This window comes from Carassius gibelio, chromosome B3 (genome assembly GCF_023724105.1).
Source record: "Carassius gibelio isolate Cgi1373 ecotype wild population from Czech Republic chromosome B3, carGib1.2-hapl.c, whole genome shotgun sequence".
In the NCBI taxonomy this organism is placed as follows: domain Eukaryota; kingdom Metazoa; phylum Chordata; class Actinopteri; order Cypriniformes; family Cyprinidae; genus Carassius; species Carassius gibelio.
In genome coordinates, this window is record NC_068398.1 from 3,383,339 (window position 1) to 3,410,503 (window position 27,165).

The 27,165-nt window shown below is 41.1% G+C and overlaps 1 protein-coding gene across 1 annotated transcript in view; it reads right to left on the reverse strand.

The window, feature by feature from the left end:
- The window catches only part of LOC127952205 (gastrula zinc finger protein XlCGF7.1-like), a 119,454-nt gene that overhangs the window by 15,362 nt on the left and 76,927 nt on the right, over window positions 1-27,165 (reverse strand). The gene's annotated exons all lie outside the window — the stretch shown is intronic.

Here is a 27,165-nt window from a genome sequence, read left to right on the forward strand (position 1 = left end):
ATCACCCAGATTGAAAGAAAGGGAATGCCATGAAAGACAACAAATTGGATATATGACACAACCACATGGACCTACCTCAACTATAAACACTGTAAGAACAGATTATGGTTATTCTGATTATGAAAATCTGCAATTTAAAACATTTGATTATACAGATTATAAACCACAAGATATGCAAAATGATCTTGATCCAGATATCAATTTTTATACAAAAATACTGAACAGTTGTGAATACTTTACTGAAGACCATTTTGAGGCCCACATGACTCTAAGAGATCCATTGTCCATTATACATTTCAACTGCAGGAATTTTAATTCAAATTTTCCCAAGATCTTAGACTGTCTGGAACGAACAAAAAATAAATTCTCTGCAATAGCTATTTCAGAGACATAGCTTGGCTGTGAAGAGCAATCATGCTTGTTTAAATTAGAAGGATACAATGCATTCTACAAAAGTAGAAATTGTCAAAAAGGCGGGGGAGTTGCATTGTATATTGATCAGAATTTGGAAAGTAAAATGGTCAGTAGTAAGTTTTTAATTCTAGACAACATCATGGAATGTGTCACAGTAGAAATTGAGATTGAAAAATCAAAAAATGCCATAATAAGCTGTGTGTATCGAAAACCAGGGTCTTGTATTGAAAAGTTTCAGGAAATAATGATTGATTTGTATGAGGATACAAGTAGTAAAATGGTCTTTGTCTTTGGGATTTTAATATTGATCTGCTCAATCCTCAAAAACAAAACACTTTAGTTTTTTATGCTTGTATCCATCCATAACAAGACCAACTCGAATAACAAAATCCAGTGCAACTCTGATTGACAACATATTCACTAATGTTCTAGAAAGTGAAATAATAAGTGGAGTTTTAATTACTGTGTGACGAGTGGGCTGGGCTGTGGGATGTGGGAACGAGCGAGGCAGGCGGAGTGATTGGGAAATGAGCGACACCTGCGACCCACCACTGTTCTCGAGTCCCACAGAGGAGATGGAAGGATATAAAACTGGAGCGACGACAGTGAAGGACGAGAGAGGACCTGGGGCCTGTACCATGATGGTAACTGAACAAATTCAGAGTTACAGGATTTTTTATCTAATATTTTTAGTCTTGAGTTGACAAAACCAAACCTCTCCAGTTCGCCTTTGTTGGTACCATGATGCTGATCATCAACATTCTTTGTCAACTCAGGCTTTGATCCTGAGTTTGTGGAGCGCGTGCACATGAATATGTGACATCACTGGTGAACAGCCAATCATGGCCTTGCAATACAAAGCAAGTTTGATTTACTTCTCGCGAGAGACCCAGCGAGATTCAAAATTGAAGGTTAAAGGTTTTGCTAAAGGTTAAGAGATTGATGAATATGACAAATTTAAACGTCATATGAAATAATAATAAAATTAATTATCTTGCTTTATCATTGAAGTCACAAGTGAAACTCATTAACTTAGTTTACACATTTGAAAATATATAGTGATAGAGACTCGAACATGTAAGGTCAGATTTTGTGTTTTTTTAAATAGTGCAATCTTTTGATCTGTATCTTATCTGTATACATTACTATTTAAAATAAACAATTTATAATAACTGTTAAAGTAAAATTGCTTGTGTGTAAAAGATAAATAATAATATGAATCACAATAATTACATAAATCATTTTTTTTGTTGTTGTGGTATTTTTATTTTTTTTAGCATTAGTGACCTTTAATTTGGAGCTAGATAAACTGGAGTGACTGTGTCAGACATGTGTCACTTCTCTCACATCTGATTGGTCCAGCTTCAGTTTGAGATCTCTAACCCAGAACATAACCTGCCCCAGAGCAGGTTTGCCGTGGAGTGTAAGTTACTATGGCAATAAACGCAGCTAAAAGCCAAGCCACTTACATGGTACCTAAAACACAGGATTGGTGCAAACTAACCTGAAACTTACCTGGCTAGCCAAATAATCCGGCTTCATGGTACAGGCCGCAGGCCTGGGCTTTTAGTTGTGTTTGCTTTTTATTTTTGCACATCAGTCTTCCGTGAGTTTTGTGTTTATTTTTGTAATTAAAGTTTCAGTTTGATTGTCTGCCGGTTCCCACCTCCTTCTTCCCGATGATTAGGAAGTTTATATTATTACATACTGATGTATCTGACGATCTACCAGTTTTTACAGTAATAAAAATAGTGTTTAAATCAGTAAAAGAAAACAAAAAAAAAATCATAGTAAAAAGGTTAAAATCTCAAGAGGCTATTTCCAGATTTAAGAATGAACTAAGGGAACAAAGTTGGGATAATGTTTATGTAGACGATGTAAATATTGCATTTTATACATTTATCAAAATCTTCATTAGTTTGTATGAAAAACACTGCCCTCTAGTTAATAAAGTTATGAACCATAGATTTACAGGAAAGTACGGAGCCCCTCTGGTCCCACTTTGTCAAAAAAAAAAATATATATTTATATAACTAACTCGTGGCCTCAAGATAAGTTAACTCTTGGCCTCAAGGTAAGTTAACTCGTGGCCTCAAGATAGTGAAGTGTCTGACACATGGACCCTTTGTTATTATACTGGACTCGGTTCTGTAGTGCAATGTAATACTTTACATTCTGTGCAATATTATCTGTTTTAATGTTCAGGGTAATATAATTTGCTGCAGTTCTGTTTCTATTTATTTACTAGTACTGTTCATCACAATCAATTAAATTCTGTTAATACAGTAATGTAAATCTTGTAGGCTGCATTTCCATAGTCCTTTATAATTCTTCTTCATATTTTATAGCATATTTTGATGTGCACATCAACTGTGACACAATAATTGTCCCCCGGGTTATCAATATCAATAAAGATCAAAGTATTTCTGATTCTGATTTTAAGACAGTAGTGTGCAGACTGGTTCATTAATTATTGAAGTGTTTCACATTTTGGAAAAGCATGTCTGTGTAGCCTACGATAAAACATCAGCAGAGGGCGTTCCATGCTTAGGTCACGGTACCTACGTCTGGCTGTATGTATTTATGTTTATTTCCCGGTATTTCCCAGTTGACGGCAAGGAATTGCGGGATGAGAATGCGTTAGATGATCATATGAATAATTAGCATAACAAGTTAAGCAGGTTAATTCAACGTTAATGGCTATCTAGTCCGATAAAATTTGTAACGTTAGTAACAAAGACTAAGATAGCAGTGACTTGATAGCCATTAATGTTGAATTAGACTGCTTAACTTATGCTAATTGTTAATGCTTCCAGCTCGAACACCTATAGAGATCGCTAACACATGTGACCAACTGGGCGGCAACGTCATCAGAATGCAAAGAATTATGGGTATGTTTGGCCTTATATTATATTTTTTATATATATATATTTTTGACAAAGTGGTACCAGAGGGGCTCCGTAGGAAAGCCCTGGTTTACTAGGGGAATTAAAAAAGCATGTAAGAGGAAGAATAAACTGTACAAAGACTTCTTGCGAAAGAAGACAAAAGAGGCAGAATGTACATACAAACAATATAAGAACAGATTAACTAGAAATATTAGATTAAGCAAAATTAATTATTATGGTGCTCTTTTGGAGAAAAATAAAAGTAATATAAAAAATTCTTGGAGTGCTTGAAACAAACTAATCAAAAAGGGAAATCAAAATGCTGACATTCCAACTGAATTTCTAATAAATGATAGAACTTTGATCAATCAATCTGATGAAATTGCAAATCAGTTTAATCAATATTTCATTAATATTGGCCCTAAATTGGCTAAAGAAATAGTCAACACTAATCAGGTGGATGTTTTGAGTAAAATACCAAACACTGATAAAACTATATTTATTCAAGCCACTGATGAAAATGAAATAATTTCAGTTGTCAAAAACGGCAAGACTAAGATGTCAGCTGACTGGAATGGACTATATATGTCAGTATTAAAAGATATTATTGAATGTGTTGTAAAACCAATCGCTTACATTTGTTTTATCTTTCTTACAATCGGGGGTATTTCCAGAAGGAATGAAGATTGCGAAAGTGATTCCTATTCACAAGGCTGGTGATAAACAGAAATTCACGAATTATAGACCTATTTCCATTCTTTCAGTTTTCCAAGATCCTGGAGAAAGATATTCCATAAAAGATTATTCAGTTATGTAGATAAGCAAAATATTCTTTGTGAACAGCAGTATGGTTTTAGACCTGATAGGACCAGTACCTTAGCATTAGTGGACCTTGTAGAATAAATTTCAAATGCTATAGCCAATAAACAATATGCTGTCGGTGTGTTCCTAGATCTAGCCAAAGCTTTTGATACAGTGAATCATGAATTGTTACTTCAAAATCTGTACAGATATGGGATTAAAGGAGTGGCCTTTTCTTGGCTCCAGACTTATCTGAAGAATAGATCACAGTATGTCCACACCAATAGCAATGATTCCCAGCTTGCTGACCATTACCTGCGGGTTGCCACAGGGGTCAGTGTTGGGTCCGTTTTTGTTTCTTATGTATATAAACGATCTTTTTTTGTTTCAAAAACATCAAACCTTATTTTATTTGCTGATGACACCAGCATGCTTAGTTTTGGTAAAAATTTAGAAGATATAGTAGAAAAACAATTATCATTGTTAAAGAACTGGTTTGATTCTAATAAGTTAACACTTAATTTAAATAAAACCAATTTTATAGTTTTTTTTAAGAATAAATTATATACTGAGAATGAGTGAATGAAATAAAATTTCTTGGAGTATTTTTACAAAATAAGCTTAACTGGAAGCCCCATATAAACTACATCAAGGCAAAGTTATGTATATCTCTAGCAATAATATGCAAAGTTAAAGAACTTTTAAATGTTCTCCCGTACATGACCTATGACCTAGAAGTTTGGGGAAACACTTATAAAACCAATCTTAATCCAATAATTATCATTCAAAAAAGAGCTATCCGCATTGTGAATAAAGTGGATTACAGGGCCCATACAAATGAGCTCTTCATTAAACTAAAAGCACTCAAATTGAAGGATTTGGTCGAGTTTAAAACAGCACAATTTATGTATAATATACGCCATAATAGGTCACGAGTGCATATCCAGGGATTGTTCCAAAAACGAGATTGTGTTTATAATTTCCGAAAAGAAGAAATGTTTCAAAAAACATATGTGAGAACAAGTGCAAAGCAGCATTGTGTTTCTTTTGTTGGGATTAATGTGTGGAGTAAGTTGGACCAAGAGCTAAAAGACTGTAAAACCTTAATTCAATTAAACATTATTTTGAAGAAATCAATTATAAAAAAATAAATTGAGAATGGATGCTAAAGATGTAAATGGATGCTGGGGATGTTGAGGTTTTTTTTTTCATGTATAAGACATTGGCAGCTTTACTGATTATGTTTTGTAAATGCACTGGGATAGGTGCAATAAGCTTTTGCTTCTGCCTATTCCATTTCAGACTTTATGTTGATTTATATAATGTGACGACTGGGTGAATGAAGGACTGGAAACAATAGCAAGTTAAACAATTTAATGAAAGTAAATAAACAAACAGGGGTACAAAGACGATGCTGGGAAGACGACAATCCAAGATGGCGGTGAGGTGGTGAGGAATCCAGGTGATGACGGTGAGAAGGCAGCAGGAGAGGATGGCACAGGAACTGCAGGGAATAGAGCCGAAGGTAAGTCTTTGTTGCTGAGTGAAAGTGCGGAGAGTGGATGACTGGATGAAACGCAAACAACACTGAAGCCAACAGACAGAGGAAGCGACATTAAACAACGTTCTCACAAACACAAGACGTAAGACAAGCCAATATATAGGGAGTGAGTAATGAGTGACAGCTGCTGCTGATGACAATTAACGGAGACGCCCACAAACTAATCAGTGCAAAGTGCAAAACCCAGTACCCCCCCCCCCCCCCTCTAAGAACTCCTCTTGGAGTTCCCAGAAGGGCCTACCTGCTGATTGTAGTGATCAATAAGGGAGTGAACCAATATGTCCCTAGCAGGTACCCAATTCCTCTCCTCCAGACCAGAACCTTCCCAGTCCACCAGGTACTGGAATCCTCGTCCCCTCCGTCTCGAGTCCAGAATACGATTTACAGAATAAGTCGGTTCCCCATCTACGAGACACGGCAGCGGGGGAACCGGAGTAGGCGGATTAATACGTGCATAAAACACAGGTTTAATTTTGGACACATGAAAGGCTGGGGGTATCCTCCTGTACACTGAAGGTAGTTTAGGCGGACTGTCACCGGACTAATGATCTTGGTGATAGTAAATGGGCCAATAAATTTGGGAGCTAATTTATTAGAAACGGAACGCAGAGGAATGTTACTGGTAGAAAGCCATACCTTTTGACCCACTACGTAAACGGGAGGCTTCGACCGGTGGCGATTGGCCTTAGCCTTAGTGCGGTCCCTCATCCGGAGCAGAGTCTCGTGGGCTCTGGTCCAGGTGCGGTGGCACCTCTGGACAAACGCGTGAGTGGAGGGGACCGCGACTTCAGATTCCAGACTGGGAAAGACTGGTGGCTGGTAACCTAAACTACACTGAAACGGAGAAAGGCCCGTGGCTGACACTGGCAACGAATTGTGGGCGTACTCCACCACAGAGAGTTGTTGACTCCAGGAAGAAGGATTCTTGGAGACCAAACATCACAATGTCCTCTCTAAATCTTGGTTGGCTCGCTCACATTGTCTGTTACTTTGGGGATGATAACCCGAAGACAAGCTAACTGACATTTAACATTTACAAAACTCTTTCCAAAATCTAGATATAAATTGAGATCCCCTGTCAGAAACCACATCTACCGGGAGGCCATGAAGCTGAAAGACATGATCTCGGACAGTAATTGCTGTCTCCTTGGCTGTGGGTAATGTGTGCCTGCCTGGAATTGAGTCTTTTGGCAGTTCTAATGTACTCTAAATTCTTATGATCGGTCCAAACAATGAAATGTACCCCTGAGCCTTCCAGCCAGTGACGTCACTCCTCTAATGCCAATTTGACGGCCAACAACTCTCTGTTACCAATGTCATAATTACGTTCAGCATGAGATAATCAATGAGAAAAAAAACACGCAAGGATGTACCTTATCATCCGAAACGGCACGTTGGGACAACACTGCTCCTACCCCCACCTCTGATGTGTCGACCTCCACCACGAACTGCTGTGTGGGATCAGGGGCCACAAGGATGGGAGCCGAAACGAAGCGACTTTTGAGGTTAGTGAACGCAGCCTCAGCTGCATCCGACCACCTGAATGGAGTACAGAGAGAGGTCAAGGCTGTCAGAGGTGAGGCTAGTTGGCTGAAATTGCGAATGAAACGGCGATAGAAATTGGCTAACCCCAGAAACCGCTGTAGGGCCTTACAGGAATCTGGAGATGGCCAATCTATCACAGCCTTAATCTTGTCAGGGTCCATACGTATTCCCTCGGATGAGACGATATACCCTGGGAAGGGGACAGACTGTACATGGAATACGCATTTCTCCGCCTTGACAAAAACCCCATTCTCAAGTAACCTCTGGAGCACTCGTCTGACGTGTTGAACGTGTTCCTGGAGAGATGAAGAAAAAATCAGTATGTCATCCAGGTAAACATATTTAAACTGATCTACCATATCTCTCAACACGTCATTAATGAGTGCTTGAAAAACCCCGGGCGAGTTGGAGAGCCCGAACAGCATCACCAAGTCTTCAAAGTGCCCCCTGGGGGTATTAAAGGCGGTTTTCCATTCACCCCCCTTCCTGATGTGGACCAAATGATAAGCATTACGTAAATCCAATTTTGTGAATACAGATGCTCCCTGCAACCTCTCGAAAGCTGAAGACATGAGTGGTAATGGATAGGTCTTCTTTATCGTGATGTTATTCAGCTCTCGGTAATCAATGCAAGGGTTGCAGAGAACCATCCTTCTTACTCATCCTTCTTAAAAGAATCCCGCCCCCGCTGGAGAAGAGGAAGGACGGATGAACCCAGATGCTAAGGAATCAGAAATTTATTTCTCCATGGCCTCCCTCTCAGGAATAGAAAGAGAGTTTAACTTGCCCTTAGGCGGAGACTTACCTGGCACTAAATTTATGGCACAGTCGTAGGGACAATGCGGCGGAAGAGAAGCATTACGGGACTTACTGAACACTTCCTTCAGGTCCAGATACTCTGCGGACATGTTTGGCAATACCATGTTCTCCTTCTGAAAGACAGAAAGAGGGACAACAGGACAAGCAGAAACCAGACAAGACTCATGACAACTTACACTCCACAATGTGACTGTGTTGGAACCTCACTCCACTCGTGGATTATGTTTTATTAACCAGGGGTGACCTAACACAATTGGAACAACAGGGGAGTCGATGAGAAAAAAGGATATAGTTTCGCGATGATTGCCAGAAGTGAGTAGTGTGATGGGTTCTCTGTGGTGTGTGACGTGAGGCAGTTCCTGGCCATTGAGTGCGGTGACATGGATGGGGTGAGACACAGGCAGGACAGGAATGTTCAGGTGATGTGCAAGGAATGAATCGATGAGATTACCTTTGGCTCCGGAGTCCAGAAGGGCGTGACAGTCGTGAGAGTGATTCTTCCACCGCAGTTTCACGTAGAAGGAGGGTCGATGATGTTGTTGAAGACTTCCCAGCGGAGATCCCACCCGATAGTAGCCTCAAGTTTACTACCGGGCTGGCTCTTTTACAGGGCATGAGAAGATGTTGTGTTCCGAGCCTCCACAGTATAAACATAGTCCTTGGGACCTCCGCCGTTCCCTCTCCCTCTGGGACAGCCGAGCTCTACCCACCTGCATGGGCTCGTGGTCGTCGACGGGACCGACCACGTTCTCTCGACTCGAGTGCCCCCTAACTGGAGAGATGGTATGGCACATAGGACTGGGCTGGCGACCCAGGCGATTAATCCATGCATCAACTCGTGAGGCCAAGTCGATTAGTCCATTAAGTTTGGGTGCAATGGGTGCAGTGGGAGAGGTGAGCTGATGGATCTGCTGGGTGAGCTCGGACACCTGTGCCACCAGCCCTTGGACAGCGCGTCCGCTGTTCGAGATACTCTCCTGCTGCTGATCCATGTGTTTCACACTGTGGTGCATAAAGTCTGTGAGGGTGTTGGTGCTCGCTGCTTCCATGGGGGTGAGAAAGTTCTGTGACGACTGGGTGAATGAAGGACTGGAAACAATAGCGAGTTAAACAATTTAATGAAAGTAAATTTAATGAAAGTAAATAAACATACAGGAGTACAAAGACGATGCTGGGAAGATGACAATCCAAGATGGCGGTGAGGTGATGAGGAATCCGGGTGATGATGGTGAGAAGGCAGCAGGAGAGGATGGCACAGGAACTTTGGGGAATAGAGCCGATGGTAAGTCTTTGTTGCTGAGTGAAAGTGCGGAGAGTGGATGAGGTTCCGGGGGAAAACACGGACATCCACAAACAACACTGAAGCCAACAGACAGAGGAAGACATTAAACAACGTTCTCACAAACACAAGACGTAAGACAAGCCAATTTAAAGGGAGTGAGTAATGAGTGACAGCTGCTGCTGATGACAATTAACGGAGACGCCCACAAACTAATCAGTGCAGACGCGAAACACACGGACTTCACCACAAAGTGCAAAACCCAGAGATCACGGTTTACCAACCGTGACATGTAATCATTTGGTAAATGTTTAAATGTCTGAATAAAAAAAAAATCTGAATCTGAAAATTTCAAAATCCACTTTAATCATCTAGTTCTAATAACTTCAGATTGTGACCTATAGTGGATATGTTTAAAAATGCTACACTGGCATTCAATTCAATTCAAAACCTCAATGAGAAATTTAAAACAGAAAGCCAAAGCGACTTAAAATTTGTCTTCTACTAACATAAAAACAAACTCAGTCTTGCAAGATAACAGTTTTATGACTCCCAAAAAGCAAAGATAAATTCAAAGAAAATAACTGTATTGGTGTCGGTTCAGTCACATTTTTCTAAAAGAAACAGTTCTAGTTATGTTTTAACAAGGATCTGCAGACATCACAATTAAAGATGAATTATGATATAGAAAAGGCATTTAAACTCAAATACACAAAGATGCATAAACTAAATTATAGGCTAATATAAATAGTATCAACACACTAAAAGCTGTATTTACTCAAGAATAAATATGTCATGTTACTTTGTACCGAATGTGTTGGACTTTCATTTCAGTTGGGCACAAAGGAACATTAAGAAGAATGTGATGTGTGATGTTCACTAACATTGATTTTTTTCTATAAAATGAAATACATGCGACTAAGACGAATTATATATCATATGGTATATAGAGGTATATAGCATTTCAATGGATTGCTAAATAATGAAATAAAATGTAAGTTCTTTGGAATGGAAGTCATGACCTCAAGATTTTGCTCAGTGCAAAGTCTTGTTCTGCCCTGGCTAACATTTCTGAGCGTTATATTTCTACATTGATTGATTCCCTGTTATCTGACCCCGGACTTTTTCCTGATTCTCTGTCTGCTGCCTGCCCTGACCTCCGCTTGGTATTGTTGCTGTTTATGGATATTCTCTAACATTTGATTACTGCCTGTCTGACTATTCTCTATTAAATATACTGCAAATGGACCTGAATGTCTCTGACTCTGGATCACACCGGGTGTGTGTTCACAGTGTGTGTTCACTGCTGAATCTGTCCTGAATTTTCTCAAATCCAGAATACAGTTAACAGAATATGTTGGTTCCCCATCTACGAGTCACGGCGGGGGAGAAACCATGAGCACACACCCGGGGCAGTGGGCAGCCATTTATGCTGCGGCGCCCGGGGAGCAGTTGGGGGTTCGATGCCTTGCTCAAGGGCACCTAAGTCGTGGTATTGAAGGTGGAGAGAGAGCTGTTCATACACTACCCCCACCCACAATTCCGTCCAGCCCGAGACTAGAACTCACAACCCTTCGATTGGGAGTCCAACCCTCTAACCATTAGGCCACGACTTCCCCTGTGCACACCACAGTGTACGTGCAGCACCACAGGAGAATATCCACCAAAGAGACCACACCCACAATCCTACCAGCACCCCTCAGTGTTCCACTAAAACGAAGACAAAAAATATAAAACAAATTAGTTGGTTCTCAGAGTAAAACTGATGGTCAGGAAACTGACCATACTAGCTTAAACAGCCCTGGTCCAGACTAATAACAGTAACAATATCCAGCCTTACTAGACATGTCACAATATAAAATAACATTAATAAACAGACCTTAACCAACCAAACAAAAGAAAAGGTTTACATATCCCAAAAAAAGGGAAAACAAGGGGGAGGAAAGACAGCAGTGGCAAAGAACTGGGAATACCAAGGAAAACAAAATAGACAAAATGTTACATCAAATAAATAGCAAATGAATATAATATCATATAAACATCAACTATACAAATATTGCCACTCCCCCAGCTGAATCACTCCAAACACACTAAAAACCCTGCTGATTCTCTAAAAGGTTGAATAGGATAACTTTAAATGGTCACTAACCTACGTCCACCAGCCCCACGACCATCAGGGAGATCTAATCAGCCTAAAACACATCCATAAAAATGGTTAAAAGCAGGTTACAACCTTCAAGCTAAAGTCATTCTGACCTACCTCTCACTCAATATACAGCGCCTATACACGAGCATAAGGGAAACAGCCTACAAACAATGCAAACAGAAATCCCCTCAAAGATATTACTATGTGCACATCACTTCTGGGGCAATAACATCTAATCTAATTGCGTGCATAACTCCGCCACCGAAGAAACGCTCTTAAAGGGGCCATACCACTTTTCCCTTGCTACACCGACATCACGTTCCCATTCTGATGACTACGACTATTGATGTGGTTACATAAATACATTAATCAGTTTAACACGTTAACATGGCAGAATTTTAAACAAGAACAAACATCCTGGCAATCACCAACAACATTCTTTCATTGTTACAATGAGATTTTGCAGACTTGTATGAAAATGCTCCATATAAACACCTCAGTCAGAATAAAATTTCCTAAACCGAAATGACTGTCAATAATTTTCAGGACAATTAGGGCCAGATTCGGGTTTCGGGACAACAGTTTAGATTTCGGGACTGTCCCGAATTTTTCGGGATGTCTGGTCACCCTACCTGAAAGAGCTACTGCATTACTTCATTTGCTTCCGTCTGACCTGCAGCGATATCATTCAGGCTTGGTGGGGTGTCAGTCAGCGAGTCATCTGATTCTGATCGTGATGTTTTTGTTCTCAGAGTCTGAAGCCAGGAGAGCATATTAAGTGCTGTTCACTGTATTTGTATTTTTACCAAGCCGAGTGTGGGCATTTCACTCTCTCCGGCCACGTTGATTTGTTATTGACAGGGGCAAAAGCGACGCATGAACTTTTCACTTGTAAAACTCAAGGGTGTATGGGTAATGTAGTCTCTGCTCTCAGAGAGACGAATTAGGAAGCTTGCATTGTGAAGGGCGCACTAAAAGCACAGTCTGGGCGCACGGAGAGGTGGCGGTACGCTCAAGAGCTATATTTGGAAGTGGCGGTACTGAGTACCGGTGCGTACCGGCCCACTTAAAGCACTGGATATACAAACTGCCATCGTATTAGGCTGCTGCTGCTGCTGCTGCTGCTGCTGCTGCTGCTAGGGGTGTATGCTTCCCCCATACAGTTCATTCAAATATTTTGCAAAAGCAGCTAAAGCAACATGCTTGTTGTATGCTTTCTTTCCGAGTTTGGGTGATGCTTCCCCCATAAATATAGTATCAAGCAACATTTCTCATTGCTGGCCATTCAAATTGCATCAGTTGTGTTGGGGAGATTTGGCATATGGTTGTTTTGGGGGTTTGTCTTGCTGCTCTCCCCACTCTGTCCAAGCATGGCTGCATGGACAGGCGTGTGGAGTGTTGCCCAGAACATAACCATACTGCCAACACTAACTGTATGCAATATAATTGTCATAAATATACTTGACGGAAGTGGTCCTGATTGAAATACATATTAGTTGTGAAATCTACTTGAATTTGAGTGGATCTTGTCGTGGAGAAACTCGGCTTGCTTTCAGAAGAATCAGTCAAGAGACACAGAGTTCCAGAAGTCAAAATGAGACTTTATTGAACAATGACAAACTGAGATGCCAGGTGTTTATCTGAAATGGTTTCTTTTCAGGCTATTATTCTTATATAGTTTTGTTATCACTCATAGTCCAATAAGCATATGGCCAGTTTTTCATGTGTGTTACTCCCCTCTCAATCTACAATTGTTCATTTAACTCCTTTGATTCTCCTTTAATTGTGGGATTTTACCTGTTGGTCTATTTTTTAAAGTAACCTTTTATTTACCCCTTTAAAAGGCACATACATTACACACGAGCTGTCAACGGTTTAATAATCTTTACTCATTCTCCATACAGTCACAGTCATGTGACCATGAGTCCTTCAAAACACATATGGCTTTTATAACATTTAGAAAACTTATGCAAATGTTGTCTATTGGATAAATACAATATTTAATCAATATTACCAAGAGAAAAGTAAAGCAACACTTCTCCATCACAAACTGACATCGTGTCATTAATAGCAGCTTTAGCATGATTTAAACAGATTAGAGGAAGTGAACAAACACAGGAAGAGCTGAGAGTATTTAAAAAAAGAGTTGAGAGAATATAATGAAGAGGAAGACTGACAGAAAGAGAAGATGGCTGATAAGTGTTACTTGTGTCTGCTGGGACTGATCTTTCTCTCTTCACTTCTCACAGGTAAAGACATCTGTGTTTTCTCTTCAAGACAGTTAGTGAATTCATCTGAGAAAGAGTTCATCTGAACATGATCAGTTTATTATTGGACACATTCATGCTGTGATCTCAGAGTTGTGTCGTGCTACAGAACATACTGCTGATACTGGACATAGTGACCAGTTCTCTTGTTTATAAATGTTGTGTATGCACAACATGGGCATAGAAATATGCATATTCAATATACGCATAGCCAGACATATTGGGATTTATAAAAAAGAATACCTTGGCGTAAATATCTACACACCGTAGGGAGATTCTGGATCATATGTACGAACTCTTATCCTGAAGAGAGAATAGTAATGAAGTAATCAACGATTTTAAACACTGTTTTCAGTTTAATATATACAGTTACATCAAATATTATACTCTCACTCTCATTAATAGAGATAAATACCAAAATTACATAAAGTCATTACGGAAAAGTTACAAAACATTATATGAATATAGCTATATTTGTAGACTTCTGGATGTGCCTGATAACTTTTCCTGTGGCATGCTATGTTTTAATGACAGTGAGGAGTGCTATTGGTGCACAAAAAATAATCTTTAACCCATTGCCATAGCTCTAATTTATCGTCCTCCTCAGCAAAATAAGGACTTTCTAATTTTGCTTGCTGCTCTAATGGGTGATCTAGTTATTAAACATGACAAAATATTACTGCTGGGTGATTTCAACATTCATGTTTGCTGTGCTTCCAAACTATATTCAGCTGAATTTCTAAATATGATTGAGTCTTTTGACTTTACTCAGTGGGTTTCTGGTCCAACACATATCCATGGCCACATCCTTGATTTGAATTTAACCCATGGTTTCTCTATTTCGAATATTTATTTCTCTGACCACATGCCTGTACTTTTTACTGTTCCTCTCACTGGACGCACACTCAAAAATCCATCGCTGGCATGTTTAACTCGTTGTCTTACCCAACGCTCTAGTGAAGATTTTTCCACAGCCTATCACAATGTACGTAACTGCCTGGAATCTGTCTCTACCCTGCATAACCTGGATGCTGATGCACATTTTAATCTTTTTAATTCCACCTGCGCAGATATCATGAATTCTATTGCACCTTTGAGGTACAAATCACAAGCCTGCACCAGTGCCCTGGCACACTGACACTACACATACCCTTAGACGGGTATGTAGACAGGCAGAGCGCCAATGGAAAAAGGACCATCTGCAGGTTTCGTATGAAATCATGAAAAATGCCTATAAGGTGATTCAGAAAGCTGCAAAGTCTGCAAAATGCAAACATTTTTCTCAACTTATTTCTAATAATTGCCATAAAGCTCAAGTTCTCTTTGCTACTATTAACTCTGTTTTAAATCCCTCTGTGCATCCCATTTTTGGGGCTTCTATTGCTCTCTGTGACAATTTTGCAAAGTTATTTGTTGATAAGATCACAATTTTAAGATCTCAGTTGTCTAACTCAGTGTATACACATGATGTTCCATTATGTTCTTCCATCTGGTCTGAGTTTGAGTCGATTGATCTGGACACATGTAATGAAATTGTTGGTCACTTAAAACCCACTATCTGTCCACAGGATATTATTCCACCTTCTTTCCTTTTCAAATTATGGACACAGTTGGACTGGGCATGTTACTTTTAATTAACAAATGCCTGTCAACTGCTTCCTTCCCTAACAGTCTGAAAGTTGTTGTGGTGACGCCATATCTTAAAAAAAATAATCTCGATCCTTCCACTCTTTCTACAGTAACTATCGTCCTATTTCTAATCTACCTTTTATTTCAAAAATCCTTGAGAGAGTTGTACTGATTCAACTACAATCATACTTATCCAAAATTCTCTCCATGAAACATTTCAATCTGGTTTTAAAGCTCTACATAGTATTGAATCTGCTCTTTTAAGAGTGTCAAGTGATATTTTCACTGAAACTGACTCTGGGAAATCAATGGCCTTAGTCTTATTAGATTTGAGTTCTGCATTTGACTTAGTTGACCATGAGGTCCTGTTGCGACGTCTGGAGACATCCGTGGGCTTTCGAGGCGTTGTCTTGCAGTGGTTCCGCTCTTATCTGAACAATAGATGTTTTAGTGTCCGTATTGGTCATCAATCCTCCACTAGTGTACCTCTGAACTGCGGGATCCCACAGGGATCAATCCTCGGCCCCATATTGTTTATTCTGTATCTGTTACCTCTGGCTTCCATTTTTAATAAATATGAAGTATCCTTCCATTTGTATGCCGACAATACTCAGATTTATTTTCCTTTAAAACTTAATGATAAAAATGGTCTACAACCCTTGTTTGCCTGTTTAAGTGATCTTAAAGGGGGGGTGAAATGCTGTTTCATGCATACTGAGTTTTTTACACTGTTAAAGAGTTGGATTCCCATGCTAAACATGGACACAGTTTCAAAAATTAAGTTGTACGTTTGAAGGAGTATTTTTGTTCCCAAAATACTCCTTCCGGTTTGTCACAAGTTTCGGAAAGTTTTTTTCGAGTATGGCTCTGTGTGACGTTAGATGGAGCGGAATTTCCATATATGGGTCCTAGGGCACGTCTGCCGGAAGAGCGCGCGCTCCCGTATAGCGAGGCTGAGCACAGACATTTCACTGATCAGAGCGATTCACTGATCAGAGCGAGAGCGTCGCGAAAAGTCACAAAAGAAGTGTGTTTTTGGTTGCCAGGGCAAGACAACCCTGCACAGATTACCAAAAAAAAACAGCATTAAGGGACCAGTGGATGGAGTTTATTTTTACAGAGCATCAACGGAGTTGTGCAAGTGTTTTTGTTTGTTCCCTGCATTTCGAAGATGCTTGTTTTACAAACAAGGCCCAGTTTGACGATGGATTTGCGTATCGTTTATTTCTTAAGGATGATGCAATCCCAACGAAAAAGGGTCACGATCATGTGTTGGAACCGCAGGCGGTGAGTAAAACTGCTTCAAATATCTCTGCCTCCTTGTTAGTGCGTCCGCCTCCCATGCCTGAGACCCGGGTTCGACAGCCGCTCGGAGCGAGTCGTTGCTGCTGCTGCTCTCGTTCAGTTTCAGCCTCGGGATCTGATTCTGGATCATAAATAAACGGCTGAATCTGACTGTTAGCCATGGTTTGTTTTGGATGATGGTTTTTCCCTCACAGTAATGTCACAACTTCCACATGCTCTCAACGCGAAAGCCTACTGGCGCTCGTGATTCTTTAGCTCCGCCCACACGTCACGCCTCCAGTCGGTCGTGTTTTTCCGGGAAAAATCGGTACAGACTATCTTTCTCTTATGAATATAATAAAACTAAAGACTTTTTGGAGTTATGAAGGATGCAGTACTACTCTATAGGTACTCAAGATTAACAGGATATTGAGTGAAAATGAGCATTTCACCCCCCCTTTAAACTTTGGCTTTCAAGTAACTTTTTAAACCTAAACGAAAATAAAACTGAAATAATTATCTTTGGGCCCAAGGAAAACTGTATGTTTGATGTTGAGCGTGGTTCTCTCTCACCGTATGAAACCCACTGCGCAAGAAATCTGGGCTTTCTGTTTGACCACAACTTAAAATTTGAGAAACAGATCAGTGCTGTTTAAAAGTCATGCTTTTTCCAGCTCCGCCAACTCTCTAAAGTGAAACCGTTTTTAACTCAGAGTAATCTTCAAATAGTGACTCACACATTCTACTGTAATTCACTTTACTTTGGTCTATCTCAGTCTTCTCTCTCTCGCCTACAGCTAGTGCAAAACGCAGCAGCTAGACTCCTCACTGGGACATGGAAGTATGAGTCGATCACCCCTATCTTATTCAAACTCCATTGGCTACCTGTTAAATTTAGAATTGATTTTAAAATTTTACTTTTTGTTTATAAAGCTCTTAACAATTTGGCCCCTCAGTACCTGACTGATCTGCTCTGTCCGTACACTCCTTCTCGTACTTTGAGATCCAGCGATCACTGCCTTCTCATCGTGCCTAGATCCAGGCTTAAAAAACGAGGTGACCATGCTTTTGCAACTGCAGGCCCAAAACTTTGGAACAGTCTGCCTCTCTATATCAGACTGGCTCCTTCAGTTTCCATCTTCAAATCTTATTTAAAGACTTTTTTGTTTTCTCTTGCTTTTGATGCTCATTGATTCTGATACGATTACTGCTTATTTTTTCTTTTGTTTTATTTTTTCAGTTGTTTCTTTTGTCCTATGGCCCGTTCTTCGTACGTCGCTTGTTACATCCGAGATCAAATGACACATCCAAGATGATATCATCGTGATAATCATGATCCGGCTAATTGGGTTCTTTGAACACACCTGTTGTGTATGATTAGTATCGCTGGATTGAGTTATCTGAAATAATTGCGCGTTCATGTGTTGGCTTAAAGGGGATATGTATGGATACTCGAAACCAGGATCAGCAGTGCAGCGATTGGCTGGTGGCAAGACGGCAATATAATGACGTCATTTAATTTAAAATGACACCCGACGAAAAACTTGACAAATTTCTGGACTTTTATAAGGAAACAGCCAAGCAAACAAAACTACATAAATGTTATAATCGATACATGAAACAGATAATAGACACATGTTTTTATTTTATTAGAATTCTTTTTCATGATTCCCAATTATTTAGATTCACAATTTATAATAGTTGTGCAGTCTTTACATTTTTATTTCAATGTAGAAATTATCTATTCATTTCATTTTATATTTGGACAGATTTGTTACGTGACAGCATTAATGAGAGTTTCTCAAGGGTCAATATCATGTTATCTGCATCTACTGTGCTCCATCAAGCCACTCTTATAATAGCAGTCATCACTCAAAATAATGCACGACTCTATTATCTGTATAGCATGTGTGTAAGACTCTAATACAATTATGAAGTAATAATTTTATGACAAATAAATATTTCAGTGAGTAAAACTGGCTGTTTCTACAGTAGGCTGTTATAGACTACACAGCATTTTTATTTTATTTAATTAATTTTTTTAATGATTATTATTTTAAATTATTGTCCCTGGATCAGTACGACACTCTTGTAATAAAGTAGCGGTGGTAGCAGACATATTTTGAGTATCAGTTCTGGTTGAAAAGAAGCGATGTAATCCTGTTTACATGAAATAAGATGCTCCGAGCAGGTTTAAGCTTATGGACCTGTTGCTATGACAGCAGCTCTGGGATGAGCTTCGAAGAACCAAACGATCCAAGATCACGCCAAATCGTCATCATTCAAATCCAGCTAACTGAGTTAGCGACGTACGAAGAACAGGCCCCTGTACTGCTCTGCATTTTATTCTCTGCTATGTACAGCACTTTGGTCAGCCTTGGTTGTTTTTAAATATGCTTTAAAAATAAATATTGTATTGTATTGTATTGTATTATGGCGGTCAATGCTGGATTCAGCGTTCAAACGCTCCATTGTCCAGTTTGAATAGATCGTTTACTGTACAACTGCAGCTGCAGAGGTGTTAATGTCATGTGAAGTCGTCTCCACAACATTATGAAAAATACCACTGTATCTGAAGGATACAACTTAAAGTAAAAAACATAAAGATTTGCACAATTCATTTTTAAAATCCTTATTAGTGATGCACCGAGTTAGACAGTTGTATATAGCCTGCAATAAATACAGGCCTATCTGTTTCCACTAAAAATAGCTAAAAGATATTCACATTATCAGAGAAACTGCATAAATTCCATTTGATTTGAATTGTTTAAAACAATTGAAATACTATTTGTCCAGTGAAAAAGAATGAAATCAAATCTATTCTAAAATAATTACCTGAGAATTGTTTTATACCATTAGGTTTTTATGGATATTTTGATATATTTATTCTAAAATGTAACAACGATACTGGTTTATTTTTACCAGTGTAATGTGTATTCCACAAATGGTGTTAAACATGGTGTCACATGGATGGGAATATGCAAAGAAATAATATGCAGATGAGGATATGCATAGTAAAACTAGGCGTTGTAAGCTCTATATTTAGTGATTTCGGGGAGGATTCAGGGTAGAGATGCACGTACACACAATCTTCCCCTGACTGGTATTTATAAAGAGATTTTTGTGCAGGTTCTGGCATTTTGTGCATATGAACACTTTTAGGATGAAATCTACAGAGTGTTTTATAAATAAGACCCTATGGTCGCTGCTGGACAAATGGGTGTTCTAAGCAGAATTGTAATTTTGTGCCTCTCACACAAATATTATGGAAGGGAAAAAAACTACTATAGGGGTCAAAATAGAACTTTATTACAATATAAAATAAATAAATAAAAATAAACGTTAATTAAATTAAAGTTACCTGACTTTGAGACTATGAAATCAATAAGACAACTGTGTTACCTCCTATGGCTATGATTTATTAATACAGTTGTCTTATTGATTTCATAGTCTCAAGAATTTAGAAATCACATAAAAGAAATATTAAGCAGTTTTACTATGATAAAACCATGTTAATTTCGGTAGGGGTTATGATGTTCACATGCTTTTATTGAAGAAATTATAGAGACTGTGTCATTTCTATCAGAAAAAAGTGGCCAAAATGTAAAGATTCAGTGGATATTTTAATTAAATGTTTGGTCGATATTAAACTAGGATTTGATCATTCTGTGAGTGTAGCAGCAATTACCAGGACTTTGACGCCAAGAGGAGACTTGTTTTCCTTGGCTAAAGTAAGGAAACTTAGCTTCTTTTCCTCCTGTAAATGCTGCGAACACATCCTTCATCATTCACATATGTCATAGTGGAAGTGAAAATATTAAGGGGGTTCAATTATGCTTTTTCAGTTTTTCAACTTTAGTTAATCTGTAATGTTGATGTTCGAGCAGAAAAAGATATACAGAGTAACAAAGGTTAAAGTCCACTTCTGTTAAATATTTTATGTAACAGAAATCACTTTTCAAAAAATACAACAAATGACTCGTTTGGTCTACAACACATATTTTCTCGGGATTTGAGATATTACAAATGAGCTGCACTAGTGAAGGCAGCGAGTGTTATATCACTATGTCAAAGACACGCTTGCTTTCCCAAGACAGACAAACTTAGAGTTTGAGAATCATCTGGGTTTATATCGTGCTCAAATTTATTTGATATTGGCGCCCAGTGAAGCCAATCACAGCAAACACTGGCCCAGCTAACCAATCAAAGCACACACTGGCCCTGCTAACCAGTCACAGCACACACTGGCCTAGCTAACCAATCACAACACACACTGGCCCAGCTAACCAATCACATCACACACTAGCCCTGCTAACCAATCACAGCAAAAATGACCCAGCAAACCAATCAACATCACACACTGTCCCAGCTTACCAATCACAACACACACTGGCCCAGCTAATCAATCAACAGCACACACTGTCCCAGCTTACCAATCACAACACACACTGGCCCAGCTAATCAATCACATCACATACTGGCCCAGCTAACCAATCACAACATACACTGTCCCAGCTTACCAATCACAACACACACTGGCCCAGCTAATCAATCACATCACACACTGGCCCAGCTAACCAATCACAACACACACTGGCCCAGCTAACCAATCAACAGCACACACTGGCCCAGCTTACCAATCACAACACACATTGGCCCAGTTAACCAATCACAGTATACACTGGTCCAGCTGACCAATCACAGCAAACACTGGCCCAGCTAACCAATCACAGCACACACTGGCCCAGCTAACCAATCACAACACACACTGACTCAGCTAATCAATCACAGCACACACTGGCCCAGCTAACCAATCACAGCACAAAATGGCCCAGCTTACCAATCACAACACACACTGGCCCAGCTAAACAATCAACAGCACACACTGGCCCAGCTAACCAATCACAACACACACTGACCCAGCTAATCAATCACAGCACACACTGGCTCAGCTAACCAATCACAGCACACACTGGCCCAGCTTACTAATCACAACACACACTGGCCCAGCTAACCAATCAAAGCACACACTGGCCCTTTTAACCAGTCACAGCACACACTGGCCCAGCTGACCAATCAAAGCACATGCTGGCCCTGCTAACCAGTCACAGCTCACACTGGCCCAGCTAACCAGTGACAGCACACACTGGCCCAGCTAACCAATCACAACACACACTGGCCCAGCTAACCAATCACATCACACACTAAACCTGCTAATCAATCACATCACACACTGACCCAGCTTACCAATCACAACACACACTAGCCCTGCTAATCAATCACATCACACACTGACCCAGCTTACCAATCACAACACACATTGGCCCAGCTAACCAATCAACAGCACACACTGGCCCAGCTAACCAATCACCTCACACACTAGCCCTGCTAATCAATCACAGCACACACCGGCCCAGCATACAGATCACAGCACACACTGGCCCAGTTAACAAATCAACAGCACACACTTTCCCAGCTTACCAATCACAGCAAACACTGGCCCAGCTAATCAATCACATCACACATTGGCCCAGCTAACTAATCACAACACACACTGGCCCAGCTAACCAATCGACAGCACACACTGGCCCAGCTTACCAATCACAACACACACTGGCCCAGTTAACCAATCACAGCATACACTGGTCCAGCTAACCAATCACAGCACACAGTGGCCCAGTTAACCAATCACAACACACACACTGGCCCAGCTAACCAATCACAGCACACACTGTCCCAGCTAACCAATCACAGCACACACTGGCCCAGGTAACCAATCACAACACACACTAAACCTGCTAATCAATCACATCACACACTGACCCAGCTTACCAATCACAACACACACTAGCCCTGCTAATCAATCACATCACACACTGACCCAGCTTACCAATCACATCACACATTGGCCCAGCTAACCAATCAACAGCACACACTGGCCCAGCTAACCAATCACCTCACACACTAGCCCTGCTAATCAATCACAGCACACACCGGCCCAACATACAGATCACAGCACACACTGGCCCAGTTAACTAATCAACAGCACACACTTTCCCAGCTTACCAATCACAGCAAACACTGGCCCAGCTAATCAATCACATCACACATTGGCCCAGCTAACTAATCAAAACACACACTGGCCCAGCTAACCAACCGACAGCACACACTGACCCAGCTTACCAATCACAACACACACTGGCCCAGTTAACCAATCACAGCATACACTGGTCCAGCTAACCAATCACAGCACACACTGGCCCAGCTAACCAATCACAGCACACACTGTCCCAGCTAACCAATCACAGCACACACTGGCCCAGGTAACCAATCACAACACACACTGACTCAGCTAACCAATCACATCACACACTAGCCCAGTTAACCAATCAACAGCACACACTGTCCCAGCTTACCAATCACAGCAAACACTGGCCCAGCTAATCAATCACATCACACATTGGCCCAGTTAACCAATCACATCACACACTGACCCAGCTTACCAATCACAACACACACTAGCCCTGCTAATCAATCACATCACACACTGACCCAGCTTACCAATCACAACACACATTGGCCCAGCTAACCAATCAACAGCACACACTGGCCCAGCTAACCAATCACCTCACACACTAGCCCTGCTAATCAATCACAGCACACACCGGCCCAACATACAGATCACAGCACACACTGGCCCAGTTAACTAATCAACAGCACACACTTTCCCAGCTTACCAATCACAGCAAACACTGGCCCAGCTAATCAATCACATCACACATTGGCCCAGCTAACTAATCACAACACACACTGGCCCAGCTAACCAACCGACAGCACACACTGACCCAGCTTACCAATCACAACACACACTGGCCCAGTTAACCAATCACAGCATACACTGGTCCAGCTAACCAATCACAGCACACACTGGCCCAGCTAACCAATCACAGCACACACTGTCCCAGCTAACCAATCACAGCACACACTGGCCCAGGTAACCAATCACAACACACACTGACTCAACTAACCAATCACATCACACACTAGCCCAGTTAACCAATCAACAGCACACACTGTCCCAGCTTACCAATCACAGCAAACACTGGCCCAGCTAATCAATCACATCACACATTGGCCCAGTTAACCAATCACATCACACACTGACCCAGCTTACCAATCACAACACACATTGGCCCAGCTAACCAATCAACAGCACACACTGGCCCAGCTAACCAATCACCTCACACACTAGCCCTGCTAATCAATCACAGCACACCCCGGCCCAGCATACAGATCACAGCACACACTGGCCCAGTTAACAAATCAACAGCACACACTTTCCCAGCTTACCAATCACAGCAAACACTGGCCCAGCTAATCAATCACATCACACATTGGCCCAGCTAACTAATCACAACACACACTGGCCCAGCTAACCAATCGACAGCACACACTGGCCCAGCTTACCAATCACAACACACACTGGCCCAGTTAACCAATCACAGCATACACTGGTCCAGCTAACCAATCACAGCACACAGTGGCCCAGTTAACCAATCACAACACACACACTGGCCCAGCTAACCAATCACAGCACACACTGTCCCAGCTAACCAATCACAGCACACACTGGCCCAGGTAACCAATCACAACACACACTAAACCTGCTAATCAATCACATCACACACTGACCCAGCTTACCAATCACAACACACACTAGCCCTGCTAATCAATCACATCACACACTGACCCAGCTTACCAATCACAACACACATTGGCCCAGCTAACCAATCAACAGCACACACTGGCCCAACTAACCAATCACCTCACACACTAGCCCTGCTAATCAATCACAGCACACACCTGCCCAGCATACAGATCACAGCACACACTGGCCCAGTTAACAAATCAACAGCACACATTTTCCCAGCTTACCAATCACAGCAAACACTGGCCCAGCTAATCAATCACATCACACATTGGCCCAGCTAACTAATCACAACACACACTGGCCCAGCTAACCAACCGACAGCACACACTGGCCCAGCTTACCAATCACAACACACACTTGCCCAGTTAACCAATCACAGCATACACTGGTCCAGCTAACCAATCACAGCACACAGTGGCCCAGTTAACCAATCATAACACACACACTGGCCCAGCTAACCAATCACAGCACACACTGTCCCAGCTACCCAATCACAGCACACACTGGCCCAGGTAACCAATCACAACACACACTGACTCAGCTAATAAATCACAGCACACACTGGCCCAGCTAACCAATCACAACACACACTGGCCCAGCTAACCAATCAAAGCACACGCTGGCCCTGTTAACCAGTCATAGCACACACTGGCCCAGCTAACCAATCAAAGCACACGCTGGCCCTGCTAACCAGTCACAGCACACACTGGCCCAGCTAACAAATCACAACACACACTGGCCCAGCTAACCAATCACATCACACACTAGCCCTGCTAATCAATCACATCACACACTGATCCAGCTTACCAATCACAACACACACTGGCCCAGCTAACCAATCAACAGCACACACTGGCCCAGCTAACCAATCACAACACACACTAGCCGCATTTCCACTGTGGGGCCAATCCGAGCCAGGGCTTAAAGCGGGCCGGGCGGGGCTCATAGCCCCGGGCCAGTAGCATCGAGGCCAGAATAGCGCAGGGTTTCCACAGTGGAGCTTGAAGCACCGCTGCATGTCACTAAAACACGCCCTTTACACGCCTCTCAGAACAACGTCATGCAACCTCAAAATTTCACCATCAAAGAGAAGTTATCAGAAAACTAAGAAATAAGTCACTGGAACATGCTCGATCACAAAACGAACATGATAAAAGCGGCCGTTTGTTTGCATGCTTTGTTATATATTCACATTCAAAAGCATCAATGTTTTAACTATAGAATACGTGATACATTTATCATATTGATTTAATTTATCAGGACTCAAAATTAATCACACATAAATACACTTATTTCTATTTTATTTATTTATTTTTAACGCTCATGAAAATAGCCTGCTTATTCAGTCAAGTCTGTTTCTGTTTATTAGCCACAGTAGCCGTCATATTTAGAATGAATGATAATATCTCTATTTTTATAAAAGCTCCCGAACAAAAAACATTATTAGGCTATATTCTTTTATGATAGGCAACGTGAGATAAACTCTCGAGACAAGGCTTGTGACAGATAAGTTACTTAATAAATACACGATTGTGATAGAGAATAAGAAGCTGACGTCTGATTTCTACAAGCGGTCATATTTTACCATGTTTACTATGGAAACATGTTTAGCGTGCATATCTTTTTCATCGCTTATAAATATTTCTGCCTTGTATGGTGATTATAATACACATTGGATCAAGTTATTTCAAACACTTGCTGCAAACTAAGAGTGAGTTTTGAGCTTAATTTATTTAAAAAAGTGTTTAATGCTGTTGTTATAGCTGTTATCTTTCTGAAATGATCTGCAGCGCAGACTCTCTATTTTTATAAAAGCTCCCGAACAAAAATCATTATTATATTTTGATGATATGCAACGTGGAGCTAAACTCACGAAACGAGACGACAGATAAAATGTTACTTAATAAATACACAATTGTGATAGAGAATAAGAAGCTGACGTCTGATTTATCCAAGCGGTCATATTTACCATGTTTACTATGGTAACGTTAATGTTTAGCGTGCAAAGTCTTTTATATCGCTTCTAGATGTTTCTGCCTTGTATAGTGATTATAATCCACATCGGATCAAGTTATTTCAAACACTTGCTGCTAACTAAGAGTGAGTTTTGAGCTCAACTTATTTTAAAGTCTTTAATACCGGTGTTAAAGCTGTTATCTTTCTGAAATGATCCGCGCTGACGCTCTCCAGACGCGGCTGTGAAACTCCGCCTTTGTTCATAACCCCTCCTCTAGCCCCAGCTGGCCCGCTTTGGCCCAAGGTTTTCGTCGGGCCAAAAAACCCTGGCCGTTGGCCCCGAGGAAGCCCCGGCGAGGCACGATCAAGCCCCGGAAGTGACAGTGGAAACGCGACTGGCCCTGGCACGCACTAGCACACCCGGTCTTAGCTCGATAGTGGAAACACGGCTACTGACTCAGCTAATCAATCACAGCACACACTGGCCCAGCTAACCAATCACAGCACACACTGGCCCAGCTTACCAATCACAGCACACACTGGCCCAGCTTACCAATCATGCAAGCCCGAGCCTGTGTAAAATTATATAAATTAAGCCGAAACCGACCAAACCCGTCGGGGTCCCATCGAGCAAAGATCTTCAGCTCTACACAACACACACTGGCCCAGCTAACCAATCACAGCACACACTGGCCCAGCTAACCGATCACAACACACACTGGCCCAGCTAACCGATCACAACACACACTGGCCCAGCTAACCGATCACAACACACACTGGCCCAGCTAACCAATCACAGCACACACTGGCCCAGCTATCCGATCATAGCACACACTGGCCAAGCTAACCAATTACATTACACACT